This window comes from Mycteria americana, chromosome 15 (assembly GCF_035582795.1).
Source record: "Mycteria americana isolate JAX WOST 10 ecotype Jacksonville Zoo and Gardens chromosome 15, USCA_MyAme_1.0, whole genome shotgun sequence".
Classification (NCBI taxonomy): Eukaryota; Metazoa; Chordata; class Aves; order Ciconiiformes; family Ciconiidae; genus Mycteria; species Mycteria americana.
This window is the reverse complement of record NC_134379.1, coordinates 1,955,770-1,972,214: the sequence shown is the minus strand read 5'-3', so window position 1 is coordinate 1,972,214 and position 16,445 is coordinate 1,955,770. Positions and strand designations below refer to the sequence as shown.

Genomic DNA, 16,445 nt, shown 5'->3' with positions numbered 1-16,445 from the left:
GTTTTTTATTCTTTCCACTTTTTACTCAATTGGCCCCCGTGTTTACAGCTCACTACACCACAAATCCTTATTTCATGTCACCCACTGGCCCAAGCTGTCCCCACTCACTGTTTCTCCTAGACAAGTTAATAAGATGGAAGGCTCCCCGGAGGCCTCGAGCCAGCGAACATTATCACTTGGAAGCAAGGCAGAAATACTGACACATCGGAAATGACTTCAAGCCTATTAATTACCCTTTCTTCTCTGGCAGATCTTTGAGAGAGAGCTTGACAAATTGAAAGGCAGCAGAGATCATCCTTCCCTGCCCCGAAAGAGCCCCCCCCCATCAACAAAAGCACAACCCCCCAGCCTTCTTTGTGTTGTTATCAATTAATTCATCAAAAATTAGCAGAAACAGAGGCTGCCTGCTAGTGACAGATCTGCCCTTTCTCTCGGCCTCCCCGTTTCCTAGGGGCCAGAGGAGGCAGGACGCGGACCCGCAGCCCCACGGGGCGCGGGAGCGGCCGACGGGGACGGCGCTGGCTGGGCAGCCCGCGGGCGCAGCGGCACCGCTCTGCATCCGTCGGAGCGCACGGAAAACCGGGAAAGCGGGCCTCAGTTTGGAGCTTCCCATCGCTGAATGTCAATAATCGCCATTAACAGATCAAACCTGGTAGCCCAGGGGCACTTTAAAACCTTAGCGAATACCCCCCAGCCCCTTCTTCCCCTCCCTCAAAATGTATTTTAAAATCCTGGCTGGCATAATTGATCCTAATTATCGTAAGCGTGAGATATTAAATGCATTCCTACATGCAACGTGGCTTCAACTATGGGCTTTCAGCAAAGTCTATTGTATAAATAAATGACTGGATTTCTTATTCAAGAGCTTCAGATTTGACGGTATTAATTTTGATGCAAAGTAGCCACGCAAGTCTAGATAGAGTCACTACCTTCCACTACGGCTTTATTTTTAAGGTAATTTTCATAATTTCTGGTTTAAAACCCCCCCTACAAAATAACTCGAACAAAAATCTTCAAGCCATTACCTAGAAAACTATCATTAAATCATTTGTTCATTTTTTATTAGTATCATTGTAATTAAAGAGAATCATATTTCAAAAATATATCTTCAACGGCACTTATCAAAACCCATCCCTGCAGCCTATCAATTAGTATTACAATAACCTTGCTCCCTTGTTGCCTTCGCTATTAGCATTTTGATTGAATGTCTGTTGAAAAGTGACTGGTAACAGAAGATTGTGTTCAGAAAGTAATGTTTCTTTATTCGCTTTCATTGAAGCTTGTCTAGTTGTCTCCAGTCCCTACTCAAAAGAGACAAGACAGTTCCAAAAGCAGTAATTTTGATGCGGGATTATTTTTTTTCCTTCTCTGCGAGGTGAGATAGATTGGGTTAGGTTGGACACAAATGCTATTAAATTACTTGACAGCAGATTTGGGGTCTGCTATCGGCTCCGACCTAAACACACTCGAGCACGCACAAACTACCGGAGAGGTGTCGTGGCAATAACAGCCGATCCACGTGCCCCAATAAGCTGGGAAAACACAAACCACAGGGCTTTGCAAGTGACCTTTCAAGAGATTCAATAATAATAATAATAATAATTAATAATGCATGAACTACGCGGGGAAGTTTTTGGCTATGTTTATTACTAGTAGTATTGAATGTAAAAGGCAACAATTTATTAGATAACCCTTGGCACTTTGGGAACGTATCACTGCAACTCGGAGAGACTTAAGTTCGTCAGCCATAATAAAGCCTCTAACGAAGGACAGATCTGTAACTAACGTCATTACGGAGGGGAAATGGATGCATTCGGCAAGTACCATGAATTATAAAGACAAGACTTCATTAAATCTACCATATTAAAATAAAAATGACCTGCCATGTCAGACAGGTCTATTTACTGATGTTCCCACTGCCGATGCCTTCCCCTGATAAAACACATTCCGCAGGCACAGCCAACAGTTATCCAAAAACATTTCAATTACTTGGACGTGCTGGAAACTCGCAAGCGACACTGAGTCGCCCTATAAAAACACCACGATCCCAAGGGTTGCTTTTAGGGCTTCGAGGGGAAACCAAACCGACCCCGCCGCCGAGTCACCCTCCTGCCTCTCCCCCGATCTCCCCGAAGCCCTCTGCTTCCGGCGCGGCGGCGATGACGCTCGATTAGAGCGATAAGCAATTTAGCGGGGAGGAAGGAGAGGGAAACGTTCGGCGACCGTTGGCATTGCTAGGATGGGGCCGGTACCGACCCCTGCTAAAATATCCGCCCCCGCAAAAGAACGGCGTTCACCGCGCCCCGAGGAACGCGATGGGGTCGCGGAGGTCCCTGCTGCGGGGGCTGCCGCGGCCGGGGGGGCTCAAAGGCAACGGCCGGGCCGGGCGAGGAGAGGACCCCGGCCGCGGAAGGCACGGGCCGGTCCCACCGTGCTTCCTCCCCTTCCTCAGCCTCCTCCATCCCACCCGCAACCCAGCCCAGCTCCTGCGCTCTTCACGCTGCTCGGGAAGGGTTTTCAAAGCCTCTCGCCTCCTCAGCGGCTCCGGCTCCGTTGGCAGTCAGCCAGGAGTGTATAATGGTGGCAGGTAGCAATTTCATTTTTAAAATGCACTTATCAAAGATTTAAGGTGAAAGATAAGAAGAGCATACTAAATCATCATAAAGGAAACATTGTATAAGGCATAGTTTTTGACAAATCAAAACAGTTATCAAAATGAAAAGGTATGAATATAAAAACAAATGGAGCCAGCGCTGCGGAGAGGAGGAGGGAGCGCGCCAGATTTGGGAGACATTGATCAGATTTCAGGTTTTCTTGGCAAGTCTCAAAGCCTGTGAAGAACGGGAGCAGCGACACTTCCACTGTCGTTTCAAAACAGAAATAAAATGCCAGGTACATTTATATGTGAGCGTGTACACACACACATCTATACAGAAACACGTGCTTATTTATATGCCTTTTCATATAGATACATATTTTTCATACCATTACCCACGGCTGTTGGGTGCTTTTATCAAAGTCATCTGACCTGGAAAGCATCTGTTGTTAATACCACTGTTTTATTATTTATCAAATCCATTTCTTCATAGAATGACTAATTTCATACCCACAGCTGCTCCCATCTTCCCTCCGCAGCTGCTCCTTCCCCGAGCAGCCAGGCAGGTTATCAGCCCACCTCCATCTCCCCGCCACGTGCTGCTTCTGAACCCGCCCGAACCCCAGGGCCGGGAACGGACCCGCACTTTGTGCTCCTGCCCTGCAAGGGACAAAGCGAAATTAAGCCAGACGGCCCGGAGAAAACCCGTGCGGCACCGCCGGGAGCGGGGGAACGGGCTGCTGATTTGCCAGAAAACAAATCCCACGCTTCTGTCATCTGATTTTTTTTTTTGTTTTCCTGCTATTGCAGGGAACTTCCAGAGACTGGAGGAAAACAAATGTTTTTACTTCTTTGTGCCCGCAGGACACAGGACGGAGCTTGCCAGCAGGAGGGAAGCAAGCCCTCCGCTCCAGGGACAGGCTGGCACTGAGAGCAGACCTAAGCGGAGGGAAACGGGCTTGCAGAAACAGAGAAATCGGCAAAAGCCAAACCCACCTCCCATACCTTCGAGTGATTTTAGCTCATCCGAACTTCCTGCGAGCTGACGGGGGAATATTTGTTGCTACAATGATGCTTAAAGCGTATTCTCTTGCCAGGCTTCTCCCTACAGACCCTGCCCTAATTTTGAGTGCGCCGTTGAACACGTGCGTTCACGTGTGACTCGTGCAATGGATGAGGAGGACGGTTTCCATCGCCAGAGCCTTGCTGCGACTGAAGTCAACCACACAACTCTCAAGTGACTTACACCGGGGCCGGCGACGGTCCCACTAAGAGTAAATACGGAGAGGTGGTGCCGCGGTCAAAGCGCAAGCCACGGAGTCAGACCCGGATCCATGCTCAGCGCCGACGGGAGCCGCGGGCGAGCGAGTTCATCGCCCCGTGCCCCCGATCCCCACACCTTACCGGCTTCACTGGGACCTTGCAAGGCTTAATTCACTACAGGCCTGCAAAGAGCTTTGAAATGACTCAAGGGAAGGCTGCGCAGGGTTAGTAGCATTGTATCTGTTCTCTCCTGGTCTTCTTCCAAAGCAGAGAAATGATGAAGCTATTAGCATGGATAGGTGTTTTAAAATGGAGAACGATCTGTGAATTATTACATTAGTTGAAGGTACTCTTTCTGGTCCAGAAAACACTCAATAAATTAAAAAGAAAAAAAACCTCACAATCCAAATCCGCCGACCTGCAGTTTTCTGAAAGAAGCTGTTTTTCAACTTACTTATTCTATTGGATCCAGCAAAAAAAGCGCCAGATGTTCGTACTTCAGCTTGTATACACAAAAAACATACAGAATAAGCAAAATCACTCCTTGCCAGTACATATTAATCAATCTAATTAAAGAAATCTTCAGCCAAAACTTAACGTTTTGGGAAAACTGCTATCGAGCACAGGTAAGAGGGCACTGACGCAAATCGGCGCGGGCCCCGTGCGAGCTCCGTGCGACACAACCCACCCGGCGTCACTCCCCATGCCCCGCGTGCCCCGGGAGGCTGTGCCCACCACCACGGCCTCTGGATCTCGAGATATTTGGGGAAGCAAGGTCAAAGGTTCTCATCTGAAGAGAGGAAAGAAGGGGAAGATGAAATACTGGAAGAATCACTCTTTTTAGAGACATTTTGTTCTTCCCTTGCGGCCGGTGGGGAGGTGAAGACAGAGTTACAGGAATCAACCCTTGCCCTTTCGGCCAAGAAGGGGGAAGGAGCCAGTAAAGCAAAGGGCAAAGCCGAGCTCAGGCACAGCCCAGCGATCAGTGCTTTTCCTTCCTAACAAAGCAGGAGCCGAACGCAACGCCGTCACCTCACATCGTCAGCGCAAGTCAGGGCTCTCTGTCCTTCGCCTGCAGCTATTTGCCACGGACTCATCAAAGCCAACAGATACGCGGTGATTCACAGCAGAAAACTGTTTGCCCTTGCAGCTCCTATTTGTTCAATTCCCAGGGCAGGAACTCAGCTCTAACTGCGGTTCAGGGCTTCCAATTTTCTCTCTTTGGTGGAAAAGCCCCTGAAATGCAGGATACACGGATGCAGCCCAGCCCTCAGGTAAGAGCCGCTGCCTGCTGCAGGGCTCTGTGCAAGGAGCGGCAGGACCCAAACCCTCCCCGTGTCAAGGTCACCACCTGCAAACCACCACGGTGACGCAGGGCAGGGACACGGTGTTCCCAGCGGCCGGAGAGCCGGCGGATACGCTGGGGCTGCAGAGAACTGCAATGGCCTGTCCCTTCTCCCACTCACAGGAGTCAGCAGGCTCTCTGGGAGCCCCAGACACCCGCAGAGCCCTGCTCCGGCACAGCACAAAACCAGGGCTGTACCAGAGGAAACCAGAGAAAAGCAACGGGCTTTCTCGGCCTACTCTGCAAGAATATTTTCATCTGTGAAATCCTGGACAGCCTCCCGTGCAAAATCACTGCCCGCACCGACGGCTGCCTCTTCCCGCACGCCCGACCAGCCCGGCAAGCGCGAGATGGCTCCCACGGGACGCCGGGCTCGTGCGGGCACCGAGACCCCCGGGCTGGAGCCACGACACCGCCAGCTCTGCGGCAGCCAGCTCAGCTCTGCGGCCACCGAAATCAGGCAGAAGAGGATCGTGGGTGTGCAGTGGATTGAGCCGCAAACGCTCCGGGGAGCGGGACGGCAAAGGGGCAGCGGCAGCCGCCTGCCTTTACCTGCCCAGACACAGCAGCCGGCAGGCGAGGGCGTGCAGGAGGGAGAGGGCTAAAAGGGAGGCTGGCGAAGCTGGAGCAGGAGGCGAGGAAGGCTCTGCGGGACCTGCCCTGAGACCAGGCACAGCGTTACTGCAGCACACGTTTTACATATCTAAGCTAGTAATTTTAACAGCTTCTAATTTGCTAATACAAGAGCATTGATTAGGTGGAACGTATCCACGCAAGAGCTGTAAACCGTTAATTGCAGGGTAGCAACGTTTCCGTTTACGCACCCCATTGCCAAGCCCTCCTTCAGCAGCAGTCAGGCGAAGGTTCTGCCTCGCAAAAACCACCCCAGGAGCAATCCCTGCTCCCCGGGCACAGAGCGGGGCCCGGCTCAGCCACTCGCTCGAGCACACCCAGCCAGGTCAGCAAGGCAGGGGCGCGTGTTCACGTACCTGCGCAGATGCACCCTACAGCTCGGACCAGCATCCCCCACCTGAATTACCAACGCTTAAAAATAAATGCCCAGAAAAGCAGAATCACAGCCGGGGATGGCGAGGACAGCGGAGAGAGATGGTGTGGCAGAGCCCGCTCGAACAGGAGGTTCAGGGGTAAAAGCCTTCCCTGGTGCCACCAGCACCACATTGCTGCTGAATCTCAAGATCTTTGGGAGAGGGGCTGTGTTATCTGTTTGTTTAAACAGATCGCCAGGAGGCTTTACATATGGCAACGACCTTGTAAAATTAAAGGCTTCAGCAGCATCCGGGTCCCGGGCGCGAGCGAGGTGGCAGCCGCTGGAAGTGATTTACTCCAGGGACTGCACTGGGCAGGGGGAGGCAAACCAGCCCCTTTTCTGGGACACCAAACGGCTTCGGCTCACCGCCTCTCAGCCTCCTCAGGCTCCTGGGAACGTCCTCCTCACCTTCAGTAAAAGCTTTATTATCAAAACCAGCAGATATAAAGCACAGATATGAAAAAAATAAAAAGCACTCCCCCCCCCCCCCCCCAGTGCATATTTGAGGGGACTCACCCAGTCTGCTTTCAGCGATCCACTGGGAGAAGAAAACAACACACCAGGGAGGGAAAGCTGCGCAGTGCGTCTCAATATTTTCATATCACATTTTTGGGCACGGGCATGCTGTGAGTAGCTGCCTATTTTTCTCAAGGTCACCACGCTGATTTTAATTCTGCTCGTTGTATTAAGACTGCCCGTCTATGTAAATGTTGCATTTTGTTCTCCTCCTGTTTCTGGCCTTTCCTCAATTAACATTTTCAAATAGTCCCACAAGACTTGAAGCACTACCTGCTAATCACTTCGCCCCTGCATTCTGGGAAGCAAAAGGGTTTTGGTTTCATCAGCTGAGTAGATTCATAAGCAAGAACTTATTCACGGCATTTAGGGTTTCTTTCCATTCACAGATCATCAGGATTTTTGCTAATTTATCTGTCACTCAAGCTGGCTGCTCAGTAGTGACAATAAAGATGGCAAACGGAAGTCGTATTAAAATGACCTCACTGTCTTCTCAACACAGCTTCGGCTGGGAAGATTACCTCGCCTGCTTTAACACCAGCACTCATCCCGCCAGAGCTCGCATACCGACTTTCTGCAACTGAACCGTTAGCATAATCTTAAAAAAGTTCTTAAACATTTGCACAACTCTCGCTTTACGCTTCCTGAAGAACCTTTCAGAGATGAGAAAGGCTCCACTGATTCACTTTGCACTCTCCAGTATGACTGAGGTCTAATTGCACTAAGTTATTGATACTGTTCAGTACTAAGTGAATGGCAAGATTTTTCTTTTTCAGACAGCGACTATTAACCGCAGCTCTGTGGGAAGGAAAAGCCCCGTTTTCTGCTCGCAGTCCTGCTGTGTCTAGCCCTGGATGCACACAGATACCTTCCGTGGGACCAACACTGCCATCTCCCATCTTTCTGTGTCTCTGCTTTTCCATCTGAGGCATCTGGATATCAGCCTCTGGTGATCTGCAAAACCATCATTTATTGCATCCCAGAAAGCTTAACTGATATTTGAAAAGCTATTTAATACCTTCTGTAAACAGGTGCCACAGAAAATGCTAAATTTCCTCCTGCACACCTCTTCCTTCCTGCAAGTTTCACGGTCTGGCTCTGACCCTCCCTTCCTGCGGTCGTTTCCATCATGGGGCGAGAGCAGGACGTTGCCTCCCGCGTCGGTTAGCGCCCGACGCCGCTCCGCAGAGCTGTCGGTGACGCAGCGCTGGCCACCAGGGACGCCGGCCTTCACCTCCCCGCCGTGCCAGAGAGGGAGAGCGCCCGGGGCTGAGCCTTTCAGTCAACGTCTCCTCTTGTTACCACCTGTATTAGGGCTAATTGAAGGGGGGTTGGATAAATTAAGGAGGTCAAAAAGGTCCGGCTGTGTAGGGCTCTCCCTCTGGGGAGAGGGAACTAAATAATTTGTTTACACATTAGCTATGAAGACAAGATACAAATGAGTTTTACAAACCTACTGTCCTTTACAATATACTTTTAAGTTGAGATTTACCTTAAAGTCTGATTGTGTAACTGGAGACTTCCAAACTAATTGCTGGGCTGTGTTTGCAACCTTTACTGGAGGTTGGCGGGATTTTTTTTCTTATTATTATTGCATTTGTTTGTTAAACAAGAAAATAAAAATGTCAAGCCATCTCCCGAGTGCTGCTGGCAAGGCAGTCTCTCCCCTTCTTTAGAGAAAGCGTTTGCACACATCTATTCCTTCGGTGCGTCCCGGCCAGTGCAGCTGTTCGCTCTTTCTCCTCCTCTGGATGTAATTTTCATTACTGGTATAAAATTAAGCAATAAGGTATGACAGACAGTACATAGCTGGGCAATTATTCCAAGCCTCAGGTGGCGTTATCCAGCACGAGGCTGGGGGCAGAATGACTGTAACCACCCGAGACGTTCAATAATCGCCTTGAAAAGCATGGCCAGGAGCCTTATTTGCTATTCTGAAACAGAGTCTACTGGGATGCAGGGCTCATACTGGCTTGAATGCATTTATTTTTACACTTCACGTAAGGTGCCCTGATGCAGCAGCAATAGGTGCTGGCCAGGAAATTAAAAGACAAGGGAGATGGATCCAAGAATTGGCAGCTTTTCCTTTTTGTTTTGTGTTTATTAACACCAAAGGAGGGAGCAGCACCAAACCCGTCGAGCTTGGGGCCACTGGCATGCCGCCGTGCGAAAGCCACCACCCCGGCAGCGGCTGTCACCCTGGCCCGGGGGGATAACGCTCACGGTCCCCACTGCCCGATGCAGAGGCTACGGCGGAGAAATTGATGCCAAATGGGAGACCGGCGGGACGTGGCCACCCGGCCCCGAGAGCGGGGCTGAAGCCACGAGCCCTTCCCCGTGCTCCGTCTCACCAGCCACAGCCATCCCACCTCCTGCCGTGGTTCCACTGGGATGGAGGTGACCTCACGACACGACGCAGAGAGCTGTGCATACTGCTCTTCAGTGTTGCAGCCGTTAATGTGTTTTACGACATGAATATTTATAAGTGAGGATGTAATATTAAAAACACACACATATAAAATATTAATACGGCACATGACATAGCTGCAATCTAAATAGATAAGTATGACTGATGGTATTATCGCTCAGCCATCACCACTTTCACCGATAGGTCTGTAAATGGTAAATAATATTAACTAATGAATCTTCACAGCCCTCGTGTGAAGTTTTGAAGCAAATATTTGCTTAAAAATCACTCTAAAAAACCCTGTCTGCAGCTACTCCTCCCTCTGATCCTCTGTGCCTTTGGCAGAAGATAAACACCCTGCATCTCTACGCATCAAGGGTTAAAGTCTCTCTCCGTGTTGCAAACCCTGGGTCCCCAGCATGAATTTCACCGGCTCGGGAGCGGCGAGGCTGAGCCGAGCGAGCGCTTCCCTCAAAACAACTGCACTCTCTGGAGTCCCATTTATGAAGTGATACAACTGACAAGGGAATAAAAGCCCGTCTCATCTAGGAAAGCAATAACAATAATACCGCCTCCATTTATATCTTATGTCACAGTTTTCATCCAAAGCCCTTAAAGCACTTTATGCTCTAAAAAAAATACCACCACCGTGTCTGTGGATGCTTTTCCAAAATCCCGTGGGTCAAACCTGGCCAAACAGCAGCTCTCCCTTTAGCCCCATCCTTCTAAAAGCAAAACTATGCGAGCAGATGAACGGCTCCCTCCGAGCTGTCCTCAAAGCACTCGGTACCATCAGCAGGCTGCTGCCAAGAAAACCTACGCTGAAAATGACCAAATTAGGCAATTATTTCTATATATTTTAAATACTCTTTACTCAAAACTGCCTGGGGATGTATTTTTAAATGCACATGACCTTGCCTTACTTGAGGGAGATGGCGATAAACAAATAATTGCAGCGACTCTTAATTATATTTATATCTCATCTATAAAAATGTCAATTATAACTTCAGAGGTCAACTACAAAACTGAGGTTTTGGCAGCCAGACAGAGCACAAAAGGCTATTTTTCTCCTAAGAAAAGCATCATCCTTTGCCGAGGCACAGACGATATCTCACTAACAACATCACTCCTGTCTCTTCCAATAAATACAACCATTATGGCAACTGCTTCCACCTGGACAATTACTTTTATGCACTGAAATCTGCTAGATGGGGATGGTGCAAACACGAAGCACGACCCTCGCGTTCCTCCCCAAGAGCAGAGACCGTGGCAAGGACGTAGCAGACCCCGCGCTCCTGCGCGTGGTCTCGGCGGTATGAGGTGCACAAATAATTCAGTCTGGATTCTGCGGTTTTCGATCAAACCCAAACCTCGGGCACACCGGTCTCCACGCGGCCGCAGAGCTCCTGCGTCTCCAGGAGAAGGCTGCTGCGGTGCCACGCACGGGCCCCGGGAGCCTCGGCGTGCCCCGCTCGAGGGCACGGTGGGCAGCCCACGGGCGCTGCGGGGGCTCGGGAGAGCCTGGTCGGAGAGCACCCGGGTTGCTGCGGGCTGAGGGCTCAGCCCTGCTTCACAGGCGGAGCTGAAGGGATGCTCACCCGCGATCCAGCCCCTCACTCACGTGCGGGGATGCCGCCCAGCCCAGCCCCTGCCCGAGGCACCCTCCTCGCAGGCACGGGAAACAACGGCAGGTTTGCAAAAACTGCAAAAATCCAAGTCATTTTAAAGCTCTGCCACAAGCAATGCCTGTCTTTTGGAGATGTTTTAACCCCTAACACAGAGGATATTGTTTGTATCACGCAGACAGCCTTGCCTTTTTTAAATTTTGTTTGGTTTTAAGATTAAAGAAGTCCAAATCACATGCTGTCACTTCCCTCCTCTCTCCCCTGCCATTCCTAACTGTGCGAGAGTTAATTGATATGAAAATAACTCTGGGGGCTATATGGCTTTGAAAAACATATAGCATTACACTCAATACCGGCAATTACAGCTTGGGGGATTCAATCACTCAAAATCTTTATTTGTCTTTTTGCAAGTTCAAGACGTGGGACTGTCGTGACGCACGCCGTGGACAGCTTCTGGAGCAGCTGATGGCTACAGGCAAGCACAAAGCAAGCACACGCTGGTGGAGAGCGCTAAGGCTGTCATCAAGAGCACCCCATTACAACAACTAACCAACATACCGCCTTCTCTTGACTCATCTCTACCCTCATGCTTCAGTCGCAGAAAGAAAGGGGAGAAAGGGGAGCTGCCAAACAACTTCATCAGGAGACACTCCACTCCGCTGCATTTCCCCTCCCCAAAGCGTACACAGCCTGGGAAGGGCTGAGCCTGCTCCCGCACCCCTCGGTTCAGACACTTTCATCTAACCCTTCCTTCCTCCCTCCTCCTAAGCAGCCCGCCGCGTACGGCGTTTTCTCTCAGCTTTGCCGGATACAACAAACAAGTCTCCTGCTGCCGGGGTTTGGGGATCGCCCAGCACGGGCAAAGCACAAGGGCAAGGCAGCCGCCCCGTCCAGCTCCTGCTGTTCGACGTGCTCGGCAGCAAATTGGTATGCTTTCTGGAGCTCCCTTCCGTAATGAAGTTAGAAGGACATCATCATCTTGCCAGGCTCCCTCCAACCCCAAAGATCAATAACTAATGCTGAACTCCAGATTTTATCTGCACTTTGCAAGGGTAACAAAATAACACCACCCTCTTTTTTTTCTTTCCAATTACTAAATCCTTTCAAGATTGACCCAGTAATTTTCAGCTCTATGAAATTTTAGGCAGTGAAGAAAGTGATGAAAGTGATCTTCCAGAGTGTTTGGAGAACTTCTGCGTGCGGTTTTGCTCCCTGTACAGAAGTGCAAAAGTACAGTACAGGGTACAGAAGTAGAGGATTACCAACACTTTCTTTCTAAAAAGAAATGGCACCTTAACTGAGCTGACCCAGAGATATTTGCCTTCTAAGCGCTAGTTCATTGCGTGCCCGCTATCACAACTAAGTGGCCAAGCTGGAAGGAGAACCCTTGCAAGAAGACACGGCACCCCAGTGAAGCTAGGGATTGTTTGACCTACAATACCCCCAAAATTAACCACTCCTTCAATTAAATACTCACAGATTCTGTAGCCTGCCATTAATACGGCTAGATAGATAGGCATGAAATGCAATAGCTCCGAGTCTTATCTTCCTTAGAGAACATCCAGGAATAGTTGGACATTAAAAAAGAAAAAGACACCAGCAGAGGCAACAACGTGGTTAGCTTGATGACATTTTTAATGTTATAAAAGTTATGGCCTCTATTGGCAAGGCATTAAGTTTTATTTTGGGTGGGGTTTTCAAGCCTTCCCAAGGTATTAATAAAACTGTTCAACGATGAGCAGCTTTAAAAATTCCTCTTACTATGTCTGGTTAAATCTGTGCATTCCCACCAACTAAGCGGCGTTGGCCCAGTGCCGTGCGTGCAGGCGCGTTACACACTATCAGCACCCACACACCCGAGTCACACGCGCGTGCCAGAATTATGTCAACAAATATTCTCAATTTGCTTGCAAGGCAATTTATCTTGCCTCCTAGCAGTAGGGAGTGAATTTTAATACTTTTCCTTTCCCTTGCCTGCGTTGATTATTCTAGGCATAGACTAACTACAGTAAACCACAACGGATATTTTATCTGCCATTTCTCTTTCCCTTGGCTAATTTGAAGATACAGATTGCAACCCGCAAGTGGTTTTAAGAATTGCCATTAGCACTGTTGCTGCACACTACTGCATTTTAAACGTGTTTCCAACACAATCAGAATGTCACAATTTGTAAAATCTGGGGTGATTTTATAAACAATTGATGCAGCAGAACTCGCTTCATCACAACAGCCCACTAGCCAGTTTATTAGCCTGATTAGTGGTAGCACCTGTACAGAGCAGGAAAAAATGCCTGAAAAGACTAGATAAATTCAAGCGTGGAGATGAAGATGACTCTCTACCCTGCCTGCTACACTTGTTTCTTCCTTCCACCTGTACTTGGCAGAGGTAAAGACCCGGGGCTCAGACTTTCATGCCCCTCTGGCAGCTGCCGCAGCCACAGCAGCACAGCCCCTCGGCACCGGCCGGGCTTCACCCGCTCGCAGGAATTTTGGCTAATCCTGGTGAATAAGCAGCATTGTCCTTCACCCAGCAAAAGGGTAAGGCTGTTCCCTGGGATACAGCCTCACAAACACAGCTGACCCTCCTGGGTGCCAGAGAACTCGCTCATTTTCCGGGAGCAGGGAGGGGGGGGTCCAGCCCACCCTGACCCCTGGACGGCACAAGCAAGCGGGACAGACCCGGGTCCGGAGCCTGACTCCGGCGGAGCGTACGGGAGGTGTGGGTAACATCACCTCCACCTAAGGGCATTTGGAGTCTGCTTTCGGTCCTTGTGGGCTCTTTGTTCCTCCCTGCTTAGATCTCATCTAGGAGCTTACACAAGGATGCTAAGGGGAAGAGAAATGTTACGGCTTGCATGTAGAAAAAACAGGCTATAAAAAAAAATTAACCAATGAAACAAATTTACAGAATTCCTGGGGAAAAAAAGGAAGACCTGTCGCCTCTCGTCTTCAACACACGTCATGGGGAAAAAGCCCTTTGTGGAAAACCCAAAAGGTTTCATGGCAGCTAAGGTGCCCCCTACATCTGCAGCCCTCAGCTTCAGCAGTTACGGACCTTTTCTCCAGGTAAGAGAGCGGAAAGATGCTTTTGAAAGAGGAACCCATCCTCTGGGGCTCATCGCTCAGCTTCACACCTGATAGCGGGGCTCCCTGGCGCACCACTCCAGCTTCCCCTAAGAGCAGAGAAAAGCTGAACCGGAGCTGTTAGAGCAGAGCTCAGCACTAGCAGAGCACAAACACCAACGCTCCCCGGTGCCCTCGCGCCTTGGAAAGTGCTTACAGCAGCACAGTGCCACGGGCGGGGGACAGAGGAGGGATCACCTTGAGGTACGCGGGGAAGAGACGAGCGACTTGCTTGCAGGAAGCAAAGGAAGGACTAACACACCATTGCTCTATTTTTAATGTCCCTGCAGAGTTTCCTGCCTACCCTGGCAGTGGAGCCCAGTGAAGGCAGGCACAAGCTGTTGAAGAGACCAGCGGCGAGTTTGGTGGGCAGGAGCAGAGCTCGCTGCTGGCACAGCCAAGAGCCCCAGTGGGAACAAGCCTCCAGGATTTGGGACATTTCAGCAAATGGAGACTTTCTCCCCCCGTCTCTGGAGCAGAGCCCTTATCTGGGGACGAGGCAGCCGCTGGGGCCACCCAGCCCTGCCGATGGGCTGCAGCCGTGCTGCAGGACAGGCTGACGTCCCCCAGGACAAGCTGTCCACGTGGAGCCCCCGGTGCCTCCAGCCTCCCGCACCCTTGGAGAAGGATGGCAGAGACCTGCTCTGCGGGGCGACAGAGGCAGAGACAAGAAACTGCAGGTCAGGGACTTGCAAATCGGGCTGCAAAAGCCTCAAAAGGACAGGGCACGGAGATGAATGCCAGGACGCACTGCCAGCCTATCTGATGCACGCCGCGTAAACTTGCCAGGTTAAGAAAGTTTAGGAGAGGAAAACAAGGAATACAAACAGAAGCAGGCAGAAGACTCGCTGAAACACATTCACAGGCACCAAATCTGCTGAGTACGTGCCTTGCTGGGACCAGAGCCCCCCAGTGCTCCTTGAGCCCAGCTGCCAGCAGACCACGTCAGAGCGGGGACGCGGGGCCCTTGTGCCCAGCACAAAAGCACCACATAACGCAGCTCTTAGATGCAACAAACTGTGCCAAGATCCCACATGGAGAAGGGTATTTATGGCCTGTTTAAGGGTGGCTGCAAAGAGAAGGATGGAAAATTCCCTGGATATAAAAGGAAGTTGTCAGGGGTTGAACTTTCCAAACTATATAAGCGTTTTGAACACTTGGTTCCTGTTACAAAACTGATGGGCACTGGATGTTCACATGCCTTCCCTGGCTCTGAAGAGTTTATCTTTCCAAGCAAGTCTTTTGCTCATTGCTGCTGAATTTGCCAGGGTACTACGATCCCTGACTTCAGAGAGGGATCGGTGCCTGGGAGGGAACGGCTGGAGGGAGGGAACGCTGTCCTGGAGGTTTGCCTGACTCACCCAGCCATCTGCATGCACTGAGCTGCTTGTTAGGGCAAATATCGGAGCAGTGAATAATTCCGACAGTGCTGGGAGGTCAGGTCTTCTGACCCTGCCACGGAGACGAAGACGAGGCGAGGCGGCAGCGGCGAGGCACTCTGGGCTGCTCCCCTCTCCCGGTCCCAGGCCTCCCATCGGTGCCCGGCCGGGCGCAGGCTCCTTTACCCCTTCTGGCAGCCTCCCTAAACAAACGGGCTACACACACCACTCCGAGTAGCGGACACACTCGAGGCCGAGACAATAACCGTAACAATCAAGCGAGCCCCCACAAAGAGTAAACTTAAGTGTCCGGAGCGAGAAGGCCAAACGACAAACCTCGGGGCCACACGTCCGTGCCGTCGCACGGGGGCAGAAGCCACAAGCTGCGCTGGCTTCCTGCACTGCCTCCAACCACACGACGCGTTAAAGCGGGAGACCGGTGGCATAAAATCAGTCTCGTTCGGAGAGAAGGGAAGCAGGTCGCAGAGCCTGCCGCCAGTGCGGTTTCTGGTGCCAATGGGAGAGCCCAGGTACGTTTTACCCCCACCCAGCTGAACGGAGGGGCTGCCAGGCTGCTCTCTGCCTGGAGCTCAGCGTCTCTGCTGCAGCGATAATGTGAACCACTCGCCAAGAGACAGAGGAGCATCATTTATTTCCACTGAAAGGAATGGCCATAACATTGAAAATAATCCTCAGCTCATTTTCACAGAACTGTACAAGCAATGATGAAACCTTGTCTCTCGTGTGAAATATGTGGAGGGAAATTCCTCTTCTGGAGATCCTGCTTATTCTCAGCTACCATCACTGGAGGAGAAGCAGTCCTCAGCTTCAAAACTCCAGCATGCTTGAAACCCCAGCGGAGGGGTTTAGCACCTTAATTTCCTGGTATCTCAGCTTAACTGGCCTTATGCCCAGCTTAACCTAAAGCTAGCCACCTTGGTACAAACCCTCTGCTCCCCTGCAGCCTCACCGCACACAGCTCCCTGGGCTTTACTATCTCCAGGGATGCCTCGGAGCCTGACATCGGGTCCTCCCGAAGATAAGTCATTAGACTGACCACAAAAATCATCTCTAATAAGAAAATCCACGACACGTGGCATTACACGCCAAACAGCCCTTCCTCTGCAACACCTGCAGGACGGA

General features: G+C 50.7%; 1 protein-coding gene across 13 annotated transcripts in view; it reads right to left on the bottom strand.

Annotated features, from left to right (window-relative positions):
• Positions 1–16,445, bottom strand: part of MSI2 (musashi RNA binding protein 2) — a 264,564-nt gene that overhangs the window by 89,747 nt on the left and 158,372 nt on the right. The window lies entirely within an intron of this gene.